Here is a 22210-nt window from a genome sequence, read left to right on the forward strand (position 1 = left end):
TGAGGGTAACTATGATCTATGCTGGGGGAGACGGCTTGATCAGGAAAATATCGAAATCTTAGACTGGACCGCTAGTGTCTGAGTACGCAGGCCACGCGGGCTACGCAGGCCTGCAGGATGGATGGTGGACGGGAAGAGGGACCCTTGGCTCCTTGGGACGCCTTGCCTCCCCCCGACGCAGCCCCCCACCTCCCAACAGGACCGAAGGTCAAAGGCATGGAAACGGCACCTGGCCAACAAGGTGCCTTGAGCCTCACGTTAAGGGAAGCCGGAGAACATCTTGGCCATGTTTTAGTTTTGAATATTTTGGTATTTGAAGTAGAAAATGCAGAAGTATAGAAATGCAGGTCAAGTAAATGCATACGAACGCCCTTGTGTTTCCAGGGACCCCCCCCCTTCCCTGGCCCTGGAGGCTGGCCTTACATCCCCAGGTTTCCCAGGCTGTCCTGACCCCTGATGATCTCGGGGCAGACGACGTGGGGCTCCTGTGGCTCAGGGACAGGCCCCCAGCGCCCGGCACAGGCTCCGAAGGTCGAGGTCCTGCTTGGTCCACTCCCAGTCCTGGCGATATTCTTCCAGGTCTGGAGACGTGAGATCCACAAACGTGCGTTTAAAGGTGATATTCTTTTATGTGTGTGTGTCTTGTTGACTTTTTCTAGGGCCACTCCCGCAGCATATGGAGGTTCCCAGGCTAGGGATTGAATCGGAGCTGTAGCCACAGGCCTATGCCAGAGCCACAGCAATGTGGGATCTGAGCCGTGTCTGCAAACTACACCACAGCTCGTGGCAACGCCGGGTCCCTAACCCACTGAGCAAGGCCAGGGATCGAACCCACAACCTCGTGGTTCCCTGTCGGATTTGTTTCCACTGCGCCACCACAGGAACTCCTAAATATTCTTGAGCTTACTGATCACAGAGAAAGAAAACGCAGCCCCGAAGTCGCTGGGACAGGTGAGGCCAAGCCCGGACGGCAGCTCTGCCCGGACCCAGCCCCACACACCTGCGCTCAGGGACGCTCTTCACCCGGGTCCCCCTGCAGGAACTCACCCAACAAGCCCGGCTGAGCACCGCCCAGAGGGTAAGTTCTGGAAATAGTGAAAAAAGTGTTCCTCCTTCTTACCTGATCCACTGTGGAAAAGAACTAATCTTCTAATTTTTAATGTTTATTGAAATACAGTTGATTTACAGCATTGTGTTAGTTTCAGATGTCCAGTAAAGTGATTCAGCTACATGAAAACCCACACAGACCCAAACAGGCTCACTGTAGCCTGGAAAACAGGCTGCTGCTGTGATGGAGCCACAGAGAAGAGGGATGGCGGACCCGGGAGACACGCCAGAAGCAAGGGCCCCACCAGGGACCCACTCCAGTTGGGAGCCTTGTGGCTGCAGATGACGCGGGGGAGGAAGTGGGCCAGGGTTCCTGTGGCCCTTTCCGCACATGCTTGCGGAAAACTTGGAAGGACTGAGCAGGGACGGGACATGCTCTCGTGTTTCAAGGACAGAGGATGACACAGTGCCAGCTTGGGACCCTTCTAGGGGATGAACAATAGACTTAAAGTGACTAAGTTGGAAAAGAAGACTGAATATCAAGTCACCATCCCAAGGAGTTGGAAAAATATCAACCAAACTCGGAGAAAAAGCAGTCAAGATAAGAGGGGTAACTAGTGAAATAGAAAACAGCGGAAAATAGAACGCCTAAAGACAAAAAATACATCTATAAAAATACTAATAAAACTGACAAGTCTCTACAGACCCTAGTTTAGGAAATAATTCAAAAAAGAATTCAGAAATGCCAATGTCAAGAATAAAAAGGGTATCTAAGTATATCAACTGCTGATTATGCAAAATATAAATACTCGTTAAAATATAGCAGTAAATTAATAAATTCTTAGAAAAAGATAACTTATTGAAATGGACTTGCCATAAATTTCCCTATAACCATTAAAAGAGAATTTGGAAGCGAAAATCTTCCCACCCAAACAGCATTTTAGGACTTATTACCTTTAGGAAATATTTAGACACATGTCAAAACCTCAATGCTGGGTACTAAAAAAACGTGAAAGTCACTGAATAACTTTGGAATTACTACACAGGAAAAAAAATATGGACTAAATCACTCAGTTCAAAAGCAGTCATGAGAGTAGAAAATGAACCACTGTTAATAATTGGGGTCAGTATATCCTATGAAATAAGATAATGGACATAATTTCAGATATGTAGGTCATCAGAATACATATAAAAGGGTGAAACATGCAAGGTCCAATTCAGCTGGTTGTTAAGTTGAATATTAAAAAGATGCAGATAAATTTGTTTACAAGAGACATTTGAAATGTTTCCCTCATTTATATTCTAAATAGTTTGTAAAAGCTTGAGATTATCTCTACTTTGATGCATTAATGTAATTCATGTAAAACTTTTAAAGGCTGCTAGTATTTTTTAAGTAGATTTTAAATCCCTCATTTGCTTAGTTTAATGACATGAACATTTACTTATATTCTTAAATTATTATCTTTCAGTCTTTAATAAAATCTCTTTTGAGTACCTGTGGCTATAAATTGTCCTCTGCATACTGTTTTAGCTGTCTCCCAAAGATTTAGTGTATTTAGATTTTATTATTCATCTGTACATATTTTTGAAGTTTCTTTGATATTTCTTTCATCTATGAGTAAGATATGTATTTACTTTACAAATGTGTGCTATTGTATGTTAAAATATCATTTTACTTTTTATGTATAACCATGTTGCAGTGGTCAAAAATGTTTTTTCGTACACTGAATTTTTGTAATGATTTCAACTTGTTTTACAGCCTAGTATGTGGTCAGCTCTTGAATGTTCCACTAGTGCTTTAACATACCCAGGCCTTGAGGGTGAGTTTTTATAGTCTGTAATGTCAAGATTGTGAATTTTGATACTCAAATCATCTGTAGCAAAATATAAACACAGCACACACACATACACAACAACAACAATATATCCGGACAAATTTACGATGGTCCCAGAAAATAATAGATGGTTTTAATATGACAAATATATAAAGATGTGAAAATTATCAAACTAAAAGGAAAAATCATATCATCTTCCTAACAGATACAAGGAAAATAGCATTTGAGCAAAGTAAACACCCATTTACGATTTTTAAAAATAACTCTTAGGGAACCAAAGAACTAAACATTTTAGAAAGCTAATGAAGGTTATTTGCCAAAGAATAGCGCAAAGATTATGGTTAATTAGAAGAGAGAGAGATGGACACTAATTGCATTTCTACTCAGTACTGTTCTTTAGGTAATAGTCCACTCAGGTGATGCTCTTATCAGATAATAGTTCAAGAATACAAGTAAAAGCTGTTAAAAAACCCCCTATTTGAGGAGTTCCCACTGTGGTGCAGTGGGTTAAGAGTCCTGCATTGCTGCCGCAACAGTTCAGATTCGATCCCTGGCCCCAGAACTTCTGAGTGTGGATGAAAAAGGAAAAAAACCCTATTACTATTCGAAGATATGTTTACTCAGCAAAACCAAATTGTAAGAAAGAAAAGCACCAACATTTTTTAATGACATGGACATTTTAATTTATCTGCTTTTACTTTATTTATTTATTTATTTATTTATTTTCTCTTTTTGGCCATCCCTCGGCACGTGAAGTTTCCAGGCCAAGGATTGGATCTGAGCCACAGTTGTGACCCACGCTCCAGCTGCGGCAATGGCAGCTCCTTTAACTCACTGTGCCAGGCTGGGGATTGAACCTGTGTCCTGGCTCTGCAGAGATGCCACTGATCCCTTTGTACCATGGTGGGAACACTGAAAAGAGCCACTTACTGAGCAAAATTACGGACAAATCAGGGGATTCATATACCACATTCATGTATAGGAATACCTATTATCAGAAAGATTCCTCATTCGCTAATGAACCTACAAAATATCTATGGTTCTAATAAAAATCCCAACAGGTTTTTACATGGGCCTTGAAAATGGCACTTAAAAATTTTTGTAAATAAGATAATTTTGAAAATAAAAGTGGCATGGTGCCTTTTCCTACTAAGTATCAAGATGTATTAAAAATCCATAGAGGAGTTCCCATCGTGGCTCAGCGGTTTAACAAATCTGACTAGCATCCATGAGGACGTAGGTTTGATCCCTTGCCTTCCTCAGTGGGTTAAGGATCTGGCATTGCTGTGAGCTGTGGTGTACATTGCAGATGCACCTCGGATCCTGCGTTGCTGTGAGCTGTGGTGTAGGCCAGCAGCTACAGCTCCAATTGGACCCCTAGCCAGGGAACCTCCATATGCCGTGTGTGGCCCTAGAAAGCAAAAACAAAGACAAAAACAAAAAAGCTGTAGTGAGTTCCTATGGTCTCCAAAGACTTAGCTTCTGCAGTGTGGAGAGATGTAAGAAGATGCAAAAGTATCAAAAACTCAAAACAAAAATGGGCAAAAGATGCAAGAAGTCTGTGTGCAGGGGAGCAATCCCCAGTGATAAGGATATTGAACTATGAGAGGGACAGATAGTGAGACATCAACATCAGATGCTATCACATGAGGACTCTCAAAAAAGGACACAATGAACTTCTGGCAGAACAGATACTGACTCACAGATTTTGAAAAACTGATGGTTTCCAAAGGAGACAGGTTGGGTGGGGGGCGGGGGATGGGCTGGGGGTTTGGGATGGAAAAGCTATAAAATTGGGTTGTGATGATCATTGTACAACGATAAATGTAATACAATTCATTGAGCAATTTATAAATTAATTAGATAAAAGAATAATATTTAAGAAATTCAGTATATTGAACTATGGAAGAACCTCTCCGGTAGTCAGGGATGGGGGGTGGGGGGCAAAATGAAACTCCAAGATACCACTTTACATTTGGCAGGTGGCTAAAGATGTACCGGTCCAGAAAGACCACGTGTGGCCATGAAGGGTGCACGGAGTGTAGACCCGCCGACTACCAGGGCAGCCGTTCGGTTGTGTGTACGTGGAGGATTTGCACACATCGGGCTCCTCCTCCTGTGTCTGGACCTGGAGGAACCTACGGGACGAGTCCAGGGAGACAGACCGTGATCTTCACGGCAACATTATCTGTAAAAGAGAAACACTGGAAATGTCAGTGACCGCTACGGGAGAATGGAAGAATATATTGCATTACACCCTTTGCAGAGAGCCGTAATATTTTATTAAATTAGCTAGTATTTTTCTTGAAGAAACTAAGTTATCCTAATTCGATTCTTCAAGATTTCAAGATATCAAATTATTATAATTCAAAGTTCTGCTCCTAATAAAAGTACTTTATGCATTTTCCTTTTAAATAAATTGATGTTTTTTCCTTTTCTTTTCTCGGCCCGCCCCACAGTTATACAATGAAGTAAAAATAGTCCTGTGTTTTCTATTTTCTTGAAACCCAAGCAAACCAAACTGAACCAATATTCCTAATCCTGTGGTATTGGAGAGAGAAAATCCAGCACCTGGAAGTACAGGTTGCCTGCTTGGAGTTGATATCAAGGAATTTTTATCCCTTCGAGTGACCTTAGACCTGCTGGTAGAGCCCAACCCCCAGCAGTTGCTCGGCAGGTTTGCTCGTTTGCGCTCTTCTTGGAGCCGCGGCAGCTCAGGGGCTGCCTGCGGGACCGTCAGAATCTGCCGCCTTCACAGACGCGTCTTCAGCCACAGGGAGCAGTTCTCCACGCTTTTGCTGGAAAACCCCCCCAAGTACAAACTCAGCGCAAACCTCGTGAGCTCCAGAAGCTGACTCATCTCTCAAACTTTCCTACTTACACTAATTTTTCCTTCGTTTTCTTTTGAGCAATACGTATCTTTCTCTTTTTCTGAGTTTTTATGATTTTGTCCTGGGTTTGTTTGTGCTTATTGTCTAATTAGGATTTCGCTACACCGTAGTGTTAGGGTCGTGCTATTCTCAAACATCTCTTTTTCAGACGAACTTTTTTTTTTGCCACTTCTGAATCTGGGAGTTAGTATTCTTTAAATATGAGGTAATTTTTCTGAATTTCATTTGATGACTACAATACCATATGGATTATATTTCCAATAATCAGAGCTAGTTATTTATTTTGAGTAACAGCATTCATTGAGTTTTGATGATAAACATTTTGATTATTAGTATAAATACTATTTTGTACAGTGGGAATGGGACATACCGTGTTCAATTGCTGATGGGCCTGTCATCCCAGGAGACTTTAAGGTCAGGAGGGAGGGGCTCTGCCTGTTCTCCTTACATGGAATTCCCACCAGCCCCTAACAGGGGAGTAAGCATTCCTGGAACTGTTTACAGCAATTACAGTGACCTCCGACAACCGCGTGTGCATTGGCATGCAAACGTCTCCAAGAGCCATTGAGCCAAAACACTGCCAGAGGCTCCGTGTGACACCAGCCAAGCCCTGTTACTTGGGGGTCGTGAGTGTGACATGCACCCACGGGAGAGGCAAGCACCCACCTGAGGACCAAGGGTGGGGCTGGGGGGCTGCCGCAGGCCCTGGCGTTTTCCTCGATGCTTCCTCATCCTGGGTGGTGAGTACCAGGCGGGGGCTGCGAGGGAAGCCTGGGTCAAGAACTCGAAAGGATCATTGAGTGTCACTGTAAGTCGCTGCTTTTCAGAGCCAGCAGTTCTAGACATGGTGAAGTGATGATAAACTCTCCGCAGTAGGGATGTCTGCTCAAGACATGTCTTAAATAACTGCTTTGGCTTAATAATTCTCCAGGGCAGCCTCAGAGCCCCCTTTGCATGCCTTCTGCTGCGAGAGCTGTTGAATTCAGAGAGATGTCCCTTCGGAGAACCGCGGGTGTGAAGTCGCCCTGCCACCTGCGGAGTCAGCAACACATTCCCTTCTGGGGGGCATGTGCCAGAGGTCCTGGGTGGTTGAGGCTCCAGCCCCGAGTGAGAGGCGACTGCATTTAAACAGATCTGAAAGCAGCTGTGATGGTGGCAGGACCTCGAGGATAAAGAAGAAACAGGAGTTTGATTGTGTGAGTCTGGGGGGCTGGGGGAGGGGCAAGAGGCTCCCAGAGACCAAACCCCCGGGGCAAGTGCCTCAAGCAGATGCTCCAGAAAGGTAGGCCTAGGGTTTTTCCTTCCTTTTCTTTTGAGCAATACATACTCCTTCCCAGCAACGGGGCAGATAATGCCCTTCAGCGGCTTTCTCTGCCTGGTGGTGGCTTCATAGGATGCATTAGAAAATGACAGATCTTCTGATGCAGGTGAATTAGTGGAAGTGTGTTAACTCCGGAGACACCTGGAAACATCCAGGGTTGATCTCAAAGAAACAGTGACGTGGGCAGTGTTGAAATTTCTGGAATTGATTGAGAAATGGAATGTTTATGAAGCTGTCCTGATGCGTAAGGCGTTTCCTACCTACACGTGTGTCCGTCGCTTCATGCACACAGAGAATCCAGTGAAAACGACTGAAGTGCACTCTTGACCCCTGTAGGAAGACTGGTGGCTTTGGGGGCGAGTCAGGAAACACGACCCTGCAGAGGCCATTGATGCCGCGGCCGCTATTCAGTCGTCGTGAAAATGAATCCTCGAAAATAGAAGCTGCAGTCTAGCTACTTGTTACGGTCACAGACCTTTTGAAGCTTTCCTCAAAACTGTGCCGACATAATTACCTATTTAATACACTATTTGTTATTAATTAAAAAGAATTTAGTGGCCTAATTAAAGCTCGGCTGCCTTTCTTTTCTGACCATTATTGTTTGTCTTGTCTTCTGGCTATGACGGAAAGCGATCTGCGTATAAACGAGGGGCTGAGACTCCTCTGTGCTTGGTCAATAGCCGCTGGTGCAAAGGCGCTGCGCTGTTACCCGAGCTGGTCTATAAGTCATAAACAGTCCCTGGAGACATTTGAAAAGCGTTTTAAAAGTGGGAGGTAAGCATGGTTTCTTAGGGAGGTTTATTACTAAGGGAGTAAAGAAGTGGGCCGCTAGCTGTACCAAAGTAGGATCTCTCTCTCTCTATGTAATACTTATTTGATACATGAGAGATACAATGTATTACATAGTAGAATTTTAAAGCTAACTACACACCAAAGCCTTAATAATTAGTAATTGAAATTTTAAAATGCGGAGTTCCCGGAGTTCCCGTTGTGGCTCAGTGGTTAACGAATCGGACTAGGAACCATGAGGTGGTGGGTTCGGTCCCTGGCCTTGCTCAGTGGGTTAAGGATCTGGCGTTGCCGTGAGCTGTGGTGTGGGTTGCAGACGCAGCTCAGATCCCGCAATGCGGTGGCTGTGGTATAGGCCGGCGGCTACAGCTCCAATTGGACCCCTAGCCTGGGAACCTCCGTATGCCGCGGGAGCGACCCGAGAAAATGGCAAAAAGATAAAAAAAAAAAAGAAGAAATTTTAAAATGTTTTTACTTTATTTAAGGCCTAAGATGGTTGGTAAACATTTCATTCAAAGAAGCTTCTATATGTAACTTCAGGTTTCAGCCCTTCTCAAACATCCCTCTGGGACGCTGCGCTATAAATGACGATACTCTCTTACCATGGTCTATTTTGTAGTAATTAAAAAAGTGATTATGGAAATAGACGTTCTGAAAATTATTCACCACATCCAAATTCCAACAACTTTGAAAATTATATGGTTTTTGTAACCTTGGGGATTAAAATTATTTAAACATTTACACATAAAAATTTTAAAAATACGTCAACGTTTTAGGGTGTCTAATTTTTTTTTTCGCTCAGCCTCGGCATTAGGAAGTTCCTGGGCCAGGAATAGAATCTGCGTCACATTAGTGACAATGCCAGAACCTTAACCTGCTGAGCCACCAGGGAACTCCTTATCTTAACATTTTAAAGTTGGCTAATTCTAATTACACGCCCTACAACTGCACTGTGATTTCAGCATTCCTTTGTGATGTCTATTTTTATATTCCTGCTGGCTTGGGCAGCTCCACAGCTTGGTCTGGTGACACGGCTTATAAAAACAGCCCCAGGAGAGTTGCTGTGACCACGTCCCAGGTGTGTGTGTACGTGTGAGAGAGGCTGGCACGAGCCTGCCTGCGAAGCCTGGGCTCTGGCGGAGCACAGCCCGTAGCTCCTGCTCGCTGCTAATCCCCTTGTCACTAACACAGCTGCAGCTTAGGGGTCAGGCTCCCCAAAGCCCCTCCGGGTGCTGGCGACTTTCCAGTCTCGTCGTATCTGCTGGGGACTTCCCGACAGATGGGCTGCAGCCCGGCTGGGGCCCACGCAGAAGCCCCCGGGCTCCTCTGCCTTCCTCGACGTGAAGTCACTCAACCTTCAGTGCAAAAGTCACATCAGGGTCGGACGTGCCTGTTTGAGTGGTTATGTCACAATTTCGAGGAGCAGCCCCAGGCGGCCAAGTGCAACCGTGACAGGGCTCTTCACGCGCGAACCGCGCAGCGCCCGGCAGAGCAGGGCCGCGACGCTCTTTGGCACTCAGCACTTCAGTTTCACGCAACGCTGTTCTCCTGGCTTTTCAGTTGTTCATTTGCTTAGCATGTTTGTTGAGCCCCTCGTGCACGGAAGGAGTTTGAAAGTCGTGTAGAAAAATCTGCCTCCTGTCAGATTAGATTGATCAGAGCTCCAGAGCGCGTTTCAAAAGTAATTGTGGTTGTTTACAGTTCACAAGTGGGATTCCCTCGGAATGTGACTTCTGCAGTGGGTTTGAGACGGCTCTTTGTTGGGCTGGGTGTGAGGGTTTATTTTATTTGGGCTCCTTTAAGGTGATCAAATAAATCCCACTCACCTGCATGATGTCCTGTAGCAAATACTTGGTTTCCTAACACTGAAGCTCTTTGTAAGAGAAGAGGACTCCCTGCTCCAGATTCTCTCTCTCTCTCTCTCTTTTTTTTTTAGTCTTTTTAGGGCAGCACCCGAGGCATGTGGAGGTTCCCAAGCCAGGGGTCGATTCAGAGCTATAGCCGCCCGCCCACACCACAGCCACAGCAATGCCAGATCTGAGCTGTGTCTGCAAACTACACCACAGCTCACAGCAACGCCGGATCCTTAAGCCACTGAGCGAGGCCAGGGATCAAACCCGAGTCCTCATGGATACTGGTTGGGTTCCTGAGTGCTGAGTCACAGCGGGAACTCCAGTGCATTTCTAATTATTATTTGATTATTCCTATTCTTCCCCGGGGAATGACCAGATCACGCCCTTTGCCTTTTTTCCATGACGGCTTTTTCTTATTGATTCGCAGAACATCTTTGTATATTACAGATGTTAATCTGCTCTGTAGTCATGATTTTTTCCGTGCATTGTCTGCGTTTAACAGCTTTATAAGATGTGCTCTACGCTCACCCTCTCCACGATCAACAAGACACTTACAGGCGTGTTCCGGTCCCCGTGTGTGGTCACGTCAGCCAGCGTGCACGTCGGAGTTGGTGCAGCCTGGGGCTCTGGTTTTCTCTCTGGAAGGAAAGGCCACAGAGAACCATCCGAATCGTTTTCAGGAACAGTTGGGTTACTTGCAGCTGCGCCTGTCATGAGAGTCTGGGCTCATGAATTTTATTGTGCTGAGTCCCGCTAGAGAAGGACTTTACAAACCTGTATTTTTCTTACCTCATAATAAAAGCACCAGGAAGTGAGCAGGTGATGCGCTTCGGGAAGCATCTGTTTCCCTCTTGCTCTCTTCTCGTGCCTTCAGTAATTCCATGTCTGCTTCGCTTGCTTGTTTTTTACCAGCAGAACTGGTGGCAGCAAAGATTCGGGATGTGTAGGTAGCTGCTGTGGATGTTGGACCTTCATTAGTGTTGTTGTAACACAGCTATTTCTCCTAAACTAGTTTTGGGAAGAAGGTGAGCAAGCAGCCCAGCCCACCCCTGCCAGGCCACCCCAGCCTCCGTGGCACAGACCAGCTGAGACTTGGGAGCAAGGGGCTAAACCTACGTGCAGCGGCGCCTCCACCAGGCCCGTGTCGCCCTGGTGTGAGGGCCACTGTGTGGGCAGACTCGGGGTCACCTGAGCTCCCCGCCAGCCCCTGCTGCTCCTGCCAAAGACTCCTGCCGGTGTGTTTTGGAAACTGTCACAGGGTGTATTAAATGCAACAAGATTCTTCCAATCGAGCATCCAAAACTCAAGAAAAAACCTCTGTTTTCTTAGTTAATAACCCAATCAACTATAATCATCGTATTTACATTCTCCGTGCTTAGCAAGAAAATGCAACAATATTTGCTTTATCGAATAATCGCTAATAATCTAGTTCTGAGCCTGATGTCACTTCTTTACATTAGAGGCTCAGTGACATAGAACGAATACAAGCGGCTGGAGTTCGACACGGGGGCTCACAGGGCGAGTCCGCCCGGAGCACGAGCTCTGTGCCCACGTCTCTCCTCTGAACTCTTCCCGTTCCCACGGGCCGAGCCGGCTTCCTGGTGGAGCCGGAGGTTCCAGAGCTGACAAAGTGGTGACAGGCGTCGGGGACAGAACAACCACCTGCCAGGACCATTTTCTTCCCCTTACGTGTGGGCTGAAAGCCAAAAAAAATGTGTTTATCCCGGTGGGATCAGGAAGGGGGCACTTCTGGGAAAGCAAGGTGAGTGATTCACACGGAGTGGGGCTGGGGCTGGGGGTGGGGGTGGGGGGCCACCGGGGACCTGCTCCCAGCTTGTAAGGTGCTGCCACATACTTCCCAGCCCTCCCAGTACCATGCGGGGGTTTTCGGAGGTGCTTTCAGTGGTGTCGTGTTGAAGCCTGTGTGTCTTGCTTAAAATCTAAAATGTTTTTATGACTCTTTCCTCTGGAGGACAATTTTCCTCCTGAGCCTTCAAAATTAGAATTGTGTTTGGGCAATATTACAATTCTATTCCTCTTTAATATTTCATGAAAGTCCTTTCCGAGTCCTTTGCTCTAGGTCATACAAACACAAATTGTTCAAGGAAGCAAAAGATCTGCATTAATCACGCCTGTGACACGGCACCTGCGCTTTTCCCAGGCTCGCATCTCACCGCTTCCTCGAAGACTTAGTGGATAATTGCGTTAAATGCTGTGACGGAGAAAAGTGGTTGAAACCACAGCATCAAGCCCGCGTTGCAGAAGCGCTGCTCGCAAACGCACAGGTTTTGTGGTCGTTCGTGGGAAATGCACTCCGCGGCCCCTCCTCTCCATCCAGCCCTCGTCAGTGGTGATGAATCAACGTATGTGAAGAACGTCCGAGTTAATTGCGCTACAGGCCTATCTGTGAAATGGCCATCGTTTTGGGGGGACTAATGAAATTCAAAGTGGACTGACTTTCAACACAGCAAGTGGGAGCACCCGCTCTGACCTGCCCTCATGGGAAGGGGCCTCACCCCACGCCCGGGGCGTCAGCCGCTGCCCCTCAGGCCGAGGGTCCTGGACAAGCCGCCCGCCAGGCTGCACTTCCCGGACCTGGACGACAGTGACAGCAGATGGCGGAGCGGGCGTGGGTGTTGCAGAGAGACGTCCCCAGACGTCCTGCAGCACCTCCAGCTCAGAGCTCTGTCCTGGGGAAGTTGGGTCCAGCAGGAGGCATCTTTTTTCTCCAGGAACCTGTAGACATGTAGTCTCGAAATTCACACAACTCGCCAAATTTGCTCATTTGGGTTGTCTCTGTGTGGTCCCTGTGGGCTGACTAAAGAGGCAATCTGTACATCTCTACACACACGGGCAGGCACGCATGTATGAGTGTTTAGACCTGGCAAGTGTTAGCAAGGACTGTAGGATACAGAGAAGTTACACAACATACAGTATATACCATATTACATATAATGCATGTAAATAAAATATACGCTGTACCCCTTCTAAGAATTAAGAAGATCCGTAGAGATTACGGGATCGCATCCATCTACCCCTTACGGCGTAGCCTACATCTCCCTCCGCTCCGCCTCTTCCGTGTGAACTCGCGGCGGGCGGGCGGCTGCCTCACCCTGGGTTTTCCCAGGTCTTGCAAAGTGCCAAGTCCCTGCTGATGTCAAGCCAGGGCCTTTGATGCCCCGCGGACTGTGGGCAGCTTTGTTTTAACTCCAGCAAATTAGTCCATAGGGGGGACCACGTTTCAGTGTGCATACCCCGTTTCTGCTGAGTGATACTCACCGAACCACCCGCAGAGGGGCCCCTGTTTCGCACCTGAGCATGTCTCAGGAACTGGAGGGTATGCTGCGGGGTGGCCCATGATGACCCACACCGGAGCGTCCCCACCACACGACACGGCCTCACCCCCCTCGGGGAAGGGGAGATGGGCGGATGGGTGAATGACAGAGAAGATAAGGAGAGAACAGGTGGCGTGCGTGTCAGGTGCTAGAAAAGGCCAGAATGCGTCCCTGAGCCTTCTCTGCGCAAGCTCCCGAGGGGCCGAAGTCAGACCGGCTCAGTCTGGTTCCCGGTCTCACCTTCACCCCCACTCTCTTCCTCGGGTAACTGTCACCACACAGGTGCTTATTAAAGGCCCACTTTGGGTGCGAGGACTTCGGGGGGGAGAGATGCACACTGTCATTTTTTCTAAAGGAGCGACGTGGTCTCCTGGGCTCTGACCAGCGAGCACAGGTGTGTACAGGCCATCACTCACTGCTGGACCTGAAACTGTCCAGGACCTGGGCACCTTGCTGGAGCCCTGAGCAGTGGGAGCTGAACCCCGGCTGAGCACCGCAGGCTGGCATCAGCCAGGTCCAGGGAGTATTCTGGGAAGAAGTGAGAAGCAGACACCCTCAAAAGCGCCAAGGCTTTGGTGCCAGGAGCAGAAGGAAGGCCCTGAGTCCCGGTGGTGACCGAGGTGGGGCTGGCACTGAGAGCAGCTCACGTGGGGCCCACAGTCAGGTGCCAAGGGAAAATCCTAGTTCTCTCCCCGTTTCATGTGGTCTGCGTGGGGCCCCTCGGGCCAGGAGTGGGATAACCTGCATTGCGTTTCTGGAAGACTATGTGGGCCTTGGGCGCAGAGGGAGGCCAGCCGGGGACGGGGTCCTGAGGACAGCGCCGTCCTGGTGGGGGGGGCAGAGAGGAAAGCAGGTGGTTTCCCAGCAGAGTGCCCCCGGCACGGTGGGCCACCCTGGGTGTGGGTCCGAGGAGGGAAGAAATGGATGAGGAGCCCCGTATTTTCATTTCAGGAGTTTGGTACATGTCAGGGTCAGAAAGTGAAGCTGGAAGTTTCTGAAATGAAAGTCTGGGGAACAGGAATCAAGAGCGTGAAGCTGGACACGATGCGTGAGGCGCTTTCAGTCCAGGGGGCTTGTCGGGCAGGATGTCACTGGTGGCCTAAGACTGGCTCAGGAGGACAAAGGGGAGAGGCAAGACGGCACTGGCCACCGGCCCTCGGGTCCACTCGCCTCTCCGGAACCTCCAGGACGAGCTGCGGGGAGGGGAAGCAGAGGGCCGGTTCAGGTGAGGTCACATCTGGGACTTCCAGGTGTGACCGTTGCTGTGACAGGTCCCAGGGCCTCTGGCAGCAGGTTTAGTCTCTTATCGCCGATGGAGCGTCAGCATCTACCCGGTAAACAGACTTAGTTAACCCTCCAGAGCGCTGGGTAAATTGATTTCCACTCTTCCCTGCACTTTGTACACATGCCCTTCTATTTCCTGTGCTCTCCAGGACTTGCGATGTGAAGTCGCCACATGAAATTAAGAAATACAATCAAAGACTTGTGGCGGGACTCGTCTAAATCCTAGAACTCTCCTTTTTCCTGAGACAACTGGGAACCCGAGAGGACAGGTAGCTCCGCCGCAGCCAATGGAAACAGGAGCTGCCGGCAGGTGCAGCCGCAGAGCCCCGCCCCTTTCCGAGAACTGGGCCTCGTCTCCTCTGGGCAAAGGTCCTGCGCTCAGAATCCTTCCATCCAGCTGCCCCGCCTCCTGCCGTCTCTCCCTCCCGCGCAGCGCAGCCTGGTGTTCAGATGCGGGAGCGCCGTGTCCCCTCGGGCGCACGGCTCTGACAGCGTCCATTCCCCTGAGCGCGGCGACGTTACACGACTGCATTCTCTGTGGTTCGAATCTGTGAGAGGAGAGTTTGCAGAAGGCATGGACTTCATCTCTGCACCAGCCGCCCCTTCTGCTTTCCTGCAGTCAGGGAGGGGCTGCTTTTTCTCCCAGACGGTCACCTGCCGGGCGGGGGGGGGGGGGTCTTGGAGTCCTGCTTCCTGTGCCTGGCAGTGCCCCCCACTCAGGTGTCAGAGAGCCCCTCTGATAAAAACCTGGCTGCGGCCGGAGCGGAAGCTTTCCCAAAGCACCAGCACTTTAACGAAGCTCCGTGCCTGCATCTCAGCATCCTTAAGGAGCGTGCCTTCCCCAAGTGAAACAAAAACCAAACTCTTCCTGTGTGAAAATTGCGACCTCAGGAAGCAGAGGGAAGTATCACACAACGTCTAAAATTAAACCTTCATAGCCCAGAACATATTTTAAATTTGGTCATTTTTGTCATGCAATGTTGCCACTCCTCGGCTATTTATTATTTAGTGACATAACTGGATGCCAAATCGTGTTGACTCAGCAATATCAAAACTAAAATGACACAAGCTAGTGAGCAGCAATGAGGCTGAAGAAGTTTTTAAAGTGCTTTTGGTAAAAACTAAGAGCCACTGCTTGTGCCCCTTCAGCTCTGGTCTCCGCTGTCTTGTTCCCGAGCGGCTCCCGAGGGCAGAGCGAGGGGTGACACCTCTCCGTCCTGGGCACGTGCAGTTCTCTGGCACAGGGTCTGGGGCTTCTCGTTCCTGCAGCCCCGACCCCTCCCCGCCCCGCTTTCTTCCCGCGCATCCTCCACCTCAGGGCGCCGCTGTCCGTGGCCCGTGGACTGTGTGCTCGGGCCTGCAGTGTAACCTGCACAGGGCAGCCGCTGCAGGCACCTCCCCACCCCCAACGGGCCCGAGCTGGTCCGCAGTAGAAAAAACTTATCCAGGTATTATTTTGAAAGTAGTTTTGGCCTTGAGACTCCCGTAAATGTGTCGTAGGGATCTCGGGGCCCGTGGACGGCAATTTGGGGACCATTCTAGTCAATGTTATGTTAAAACCTATCCTGTTTTAATGCGTTGTTATATGTTTTTTTGCAAATATTTAATTTTTGCATCCTTACTACTAAATGAAAGTGATTTATAGCTGCTTTATTTCTGGAATCAATGTTTTATTCCTAATAAAGATAATCTGGAGGTTTTCTTTTTGTCCCCTGTGCTCCAGGATAATTAAGTAGGATTAGGATAATCAGATTGATAGCTTTTGATAGAGTTTGTCTGATAGACCATCTGGGCGTCCCGCTTCTGCAGGAGAGCTCTTTGCTGATTTCTTTTAAGGCTATTGGTGTGCACTTTATGGCTCTACTCTGGTCAAACTTGTGAAACTGTCAAGCACATGCTTTTCTTTCTTTTAGAGTTTACCTTCCATATGTGCAAAGCTGCTCAACGTGTCCTCTTGGATTTTGAAATCTTCTTCCGATTTATGGTCACTTTTTACTTGTCATTTCTCATGAATTCTTTTCCGTTCTTGATCAAGTTAGCTTGTAACTTTTGCCTATTTTGTTGCATTTTACAGAGTTCTATTTCTGCTCTTTGAGTTTTAATTCATTAATTTCTTCTTTAATCTTTACTAACGCCTGACTCGTGCTGTCTTTTGTTTGGTTTTCCTTTAGGAGAGTAAGCGTAATATAGGGAATCGGCTAAATCCCGTTTGACAAGTAGAAAAGCAAGCAGTGTGTTGCCAGAGGCGCAGCTACTGCAGGAAACAGGCCTGGGGATGGAGGTCGGGGAGAAGTCAGGAGTCAGGAGTCTTAGAACCTAGAAGGGGGCCCTCAGACCCTGGGGTGGGGGGCACTTCCCCAGGCTGGTGAATCTGGGGCAGGGTGGACAGGATGAGCGGGCTCTGGGAACGTGGGAAAAACCTGGGAATCGGAACCAGTTGCTATTGGAACCAGCTGCTGCCAGGGCCGAGGGCTACTGTGAGGTGACGCATAGGAGACGGCAGAATTGGCACCCACATTTATTTGCATTTTTACTTTTGAAGATGCCCCTGCCGTCTTCTGGCCGCTTTTGTCTTAGGAAAAAGTTAACTTTCAGTCTCAATTTCTGATTTTACAAAATGGAATATGCCTTTTCTTTCCCAGACTGTTTTTAAGATTTTCTGCTTGTCTTTTTATTTTTATTTTTTAGAAGACTATTTTGACATGTCTTTTTTGTTTATTCTTTTCTGCTTATTCTGACTGGGGTTTGTGGCTTGATGTCTTTCATCAGTGTTGGGGAATTTCTATCTTTTCAATGATTGCTTCTCTTCACCCATCCCTCCGTCCTTCCAGAACCCAGATTTCAAGAACAGCAGAATGTGCACCCTGCTCTCCCATCTCTTAGGCCTTTTGTTCTTACAGAGTTTCTCCTGTGTTCTCTCTGTGCTTTGTTCTGAGTATTGCCTCTTAACCGTCTGCTTCACTAATTATCACTTCTAGTTAGTCTATTGAGTTATTGATTTCACCTATAGATTTTTTTTCTTTTTAGGGCCACACCTATGGCATATTGAAGTTCCCAGACTAGGAACTGGTCCTACACCACAGCCACAGCAACACTGGATCCTTAACCCACCGAGTGGCCCCCAAGGATTGAACCCACCTTCTCATGGATCCTCGTCAGGGTTGTTACCGCTGAGCCCTGATGGAAATTCCCTGTTGATTTTTTTAATTCCAGGATTTCCAATAGTCTTTTTAAGCTTCTAATCCTCTTCTGAATTTTTTTACTTTATCATTTCTTGCACGTGCTAACCACGATGCTTTGAAGTTCTCCAATTCCAGCGCTGATATCCACGCCTCTTTAGGAGGTGTTCTGGCTGAAGTCACTCCTCAGGACCCAGGACATCTGCAGCCCGGCCTGTCCAGCCAGTGCAGAGAGAGCCCGCGCTGCCTCTGTGGTGGTTGGACGATGCCAGGCCAGCAGGCAGTTGGCGGTGTCCGTGTAACTGCAAGACGTGGAGTCCTGAGCTGCTGCCTGGCGTGAAGCAGCCCCTCGTTCCTATGTGTTGGATGCATGGAGTACCTGCCGCGTACCTGTCTCTGACCAACCTAGGCTGGTAACGGGGGTCAACAGCCAACAGGGCCCTGCCTGTCCTTGGGGGGCTTAGAGGGGTGGCCCCTGCAGGCACGTGTCTGGGTTACGCGGGCAGCTTCAGTCTCTCGGAAGGAACTCATGGAAGGCCTGGCAGGTGCTTTATGGGCGGGGCAAGGTGACCTGCCTGAGGTGCTGGGACTCCATGCTCTGTGTGGGGTAAATGCATTGTGTTACCCTCTTGCCTTTATTGTGATGAGACTTAATCCCTGGCATCCAGCCTGCTCCTGGGTGTGTGCTGTCCCCGGAGGGGCCCCTGGTGAGGGGTGAGGGGTGTGGCGTGGACACTGCCTGGCCACTCCTGTCCAGCATTTTCCTGGGAAAAATAGACACCAGAAAGCTACTGACTCTCAGCAGAGTGGTGACACTTCTATCGAGTGCCCTTTATGTATTTATTTTAGGGCCGCACCCCTAGCATATGGAAGTTCCAAGGCAAATCGTAGCTACAGCTGCTGGGCTACGCCACAGCCACAGCAATGCAGGATCCGATCCAAGTCTGCCACCTACACTGGAGCTCACAGCAATGCTGGATCCTTAACCCACTGAGCAAGGCCAGGGATTGAATCCTAGTCCTCATGGTTACCAGTCAGGTTTGTTACTGACGAGCCCCAGCGGGAACTCCTATCATTGCCCATTAAAATATTTCCTTGTCTGTTCGTCCCACTGAGGCTGGCGGGCTGGGAACGTCTGCTCCGCGTGTCGGGGGAGGGTTGTGTTTGAAGTCTGTAACCAGGCGTCCATACCGCTGCTCGCATGAGGGCCTGGATGCCAGCCATCAGACTCCTGCCTCCTTCCTGGTCACTGGGCGCTGGGGGTGCCCGCCGGACTTGGACCCCAGCCTCCCGCGTCTGAAGAACGTGGTCTGCCTGGGTACCGCCTTCGAAAGATGGTCTCTTTTCGAAAACTCCTTCCCCCTTGTTTAGACATGTCTGCAGCGAGTTCCGTAATTAAACCTCCAAAGCCCCCTCATTTCCATGGACATAAACGTCTTAAGAGGATGCAGCTGTGTCATTCTTGGCGTCTTTCAAAGAAAATACACAGATTAGGAGGCGCAGAGCGAGGCTCGCTGCTCTCAGCAGTTGCTCAGAGCCGCCCAGCGGGCTTTCTTCTCCAGCTTTCCCAGCACGAGAGGGGACCTGCCACCCCGGAGAGGAGCCCCCGACAGAGCCAGGGCCTGGAGGCCTGACATTTAGCAGGCACGAGGTTGTCCAGGCCCCGAGGGCCAGGGAGGCACAAACGCCTTGTTCTGACTCATCAGCAGCTTGGCTTTGGGGAGGCGCATTTGTTCTCCTGACAGGGTGACTCAGGGGCTGGAGGCACATGGCCGCTTCCGTTCGCACCATCCTGAACCTAATAGGAGATGATTTTCTGTCTCTTCAGCTGCCTGCCCAGTTGCTCAAGTGGCCATTGGAGCTGGAACAATAAAATAGCGTTGCAATAAATAAAACTTAGCTCCGCTTCTGTCCGCGTGAGGTGGCAAATACTAGCGGGCAGAGCTTACATGTAACGTTCCCTGCAGTCTGCCGGATGCTTACTTGAAATAAAACAGAGGCTTTGAGAGAAGAAAATGCCAGTTAGACTTCTGCCTTCTTGTGAAGGTGCCATGGGTGTCAGAGGCGTGTAGGCAAGGTCTGGCCGAGTTGGGTTCAGCTCGGCACAGTGTAGACGGCCTTCTCTTCACCAGGTGAGAACTGCTGGGAAGAAACTACCCCTCGGCCCCTCTGCACCTGTGACAGAGGATGCCAAGCAAGGGCGTCACCCTGGTGCCACCGTGGGTCTGCTGGGAGCTGGTGACCGGTCCTTGTGGGTCCCTTAGCCAGTGAGGGTCAGGGACGGGGCTGCACTGCATCCTGGTGGCTCTGACCTTGAGGGTGCCCCCGATTCCAGCCTTTTCCACCTGGGCCTCTCTGCCAAGGGGACAGGGAGCTGCATTATGGCACGATTCAAAATCCTAGCAGAAGGAAGGTCGGGGGTGGGGATGGGCAGGGGGTTTGGGATGGAGATGCTATGAAAATGGGTTGTAATGATCGTTGTGCAGCTATAAATGCAATAAAATTCACTGAGTTAAAAAAAATCCTAGAGCAGGTGAATGAAGCTTTCCCTTAACGTGTGGAAGCGGTGCTGGGGTGGCTGGGGTGGCTGGGGTGGGGGACGGCTCCCGCTGCACCACGGCCGTCACCCCCTCTGCCAGATGCCTGGGCTGGGGGTAGTTTTGCTGTCACAAACTTGCCATGAGCCCCCAATTTCTCCACGTCCAGTTCAGCTGGCTGCTGACCGCCTGTCCGCAGGAGCATTCTGAGATCACGAAACTGAACCTGTCCAAAGAAGTTTCCAGATGCTCGAAAAGTAAACACAAGAAAACAAAGTAGCCCACGAAGGAGCAGAATGATGCTCCTTGTGCCGGTGACCTTTCCAGCAGTTTTGCAAGGGATTCACGTTTTGCCAAATGTTTTGTAAAACCTCGGTTTTTACAGATCTGCACATATTCCAAAATGGAACATGAAACGGGAGAAATCTGGAGGGAACAGTGGGGGAGTGAGGGACCCCTTGTTTCTGGCATGTTTTCGAGGCAGTTTCCCAATCCGTGCCCGTTTCTGTTCCCCAGCAGCCCGCAGGGCCTGAGCCGGGCTGAGCCTCCTCTGACCACGAGCAGACGTTAGGATCAGTGTTCCATTAAAGACCAGGGTGCCCGGGCGCCCGCGGCGCTGACCTGCCAGCCCCGCGGGCGTCCGGGGCCGGAGAGCCTGGGGCTCGGGGGCCTGTGAGCAGAAGCACCGCTTATCCCGGGATCCTTTGCACCCAGAGCCACAGGATGCGGAAAGCGACGGAAAGATACGAGAGCCTTTGTTTAAGAGCGGGAGGAAGAGTCTCTAAAACCTCAAAGACCAGCCTCTTTGCAAATCCCTTCGTACTTTGAGGGAAAGCGTCCCCTGCTGAATATTACGCGAGTTTAAAATCGTCCAGGGAAGCGACTTTTTTAAACCTTTCATCAAATGCACAATTTCTAATCGTTTTCATGAAATGAAACCCTCCCTGGCTTGACACAGCACAGACGCCGAAGGACGGATGATCATTTCCAGAACCGTCAACTCTGGTTTTCTTGGCACCGAGGGAAAACTATGTCTTAGCAAAGAGAAAGGAAGGATGGACAGAAGCGGGCAGCGGTCCTCCTCGCGGGGCCCAGCCCTCGGCCAGCGTTGCCCTCCGCCCGGGCCGAGCTTCTCCCGTGCAGGGTGGCAGGTGCCGCAAAGAGGGCTCAGCTCGGGTCCTCTGGGCCTCGGGGCCTCTCTTCTCGGGCGGGAGGCCCCCTGGGGCACAGGGTCCCAGAGCAGCAGCCTCTTCCTGGCCTCCAAGGGCCGCCCCCGGACCCCCCCACCTCTCATGTCCCTCCCTGAGCCCCTGGCAGATTCAGGCATTTGTTCCTCTGCCCCGAATCACCTCTGGACGCCAGTGTGGACGGTGAGGTCACATCCCCTCCAGGTTCTGAGCACCGGCCTCTTGGCCGTGTCTGCCGCCTGTGGCCTCGTCCTGCCTGAGGCTCAGGAAGTGACCAGGAAAGGAAGTGAGGGCCCGCAGCCCACAGCCGGCGACGGAGGGAGGGCAGAGAGGGCCAGAGGGCTCCAGGCAAGACCCAACTGGGTCCTCGCAGCCGCCGAGTCTGAGGCGAGGCCACAGCCAATTCCAACTAGACCCATTGATTTGAGAGCCCTAAATGCTGATTTCTGTCAAATTACGACCCCTAGGGAGATGGCAGGAATACAGCACGACAACCTGAGCCTAAAACTCAAACATGAAAAGACGTTGTGAGTTCATGGGCACTGCGTGCTCTCCTCAAAAGTGAGTTACCAGGAGTTCCTGTTGTGGCGCAGTGGAAACGAGTCCGACTGGGATCCATGAGGACACAGGTTCGATCCCTGGCCTTGCTCAATGGGTTAAGGATCCGGTGTTGCCGTGAGCTGTGGTGTAGGTGGCAGACGGGGCTTGGATCCTGTGCTGCTGGGGCTGTGGTGTAGGCCGGTGGCTGTAGCTCTGATTCAACCCCTAGCCTGGGAACCTCCATACGCCGCGGGTGTGGGCCTAAAAAGACCAAAAAAGCAAGTGATAATTACCTTCATTTTTTTGACAAAGTAGGAGAAGATTCTGCCATTGACAGGAGGATCCAGATTTTTTTTGACATCTGTTCTAGTGTCAGAGAAATGGACACCGTATCTGAAAGCACCAAGCTATA

General features: G+C 49.7%; 1 long non-coding RNA gene across 1 annotated transcript; it reads left to right on the forward strand.

The window, feature by feature from the left end:
- LOC106509926 lies at positions 6173–7685 on the forward strand. Its single transcript, XR_002342885.1, has 3 exons — positions 6173–6513; positions 6705–6969; positions 7387–7685. It is a non-coding gene; the product is annotated as an uncharacterized LOC106509926 (long non-coding RNA).

This window comes from Sus scrofa, chromosome 3 (genome assembly GCF_000003025.6).
Source record: "Sus scrofa isolate TJ Tabasco breed Duroc chromosome 3, Sscrofa11.1, whole genome shotgun sequence".
NCBI classification, from domain to species: Eukaryota; Metazoa; Chordata; class Mammalia; order Artiodactyla; family Suidae; genus Sus; species Sus scrofa.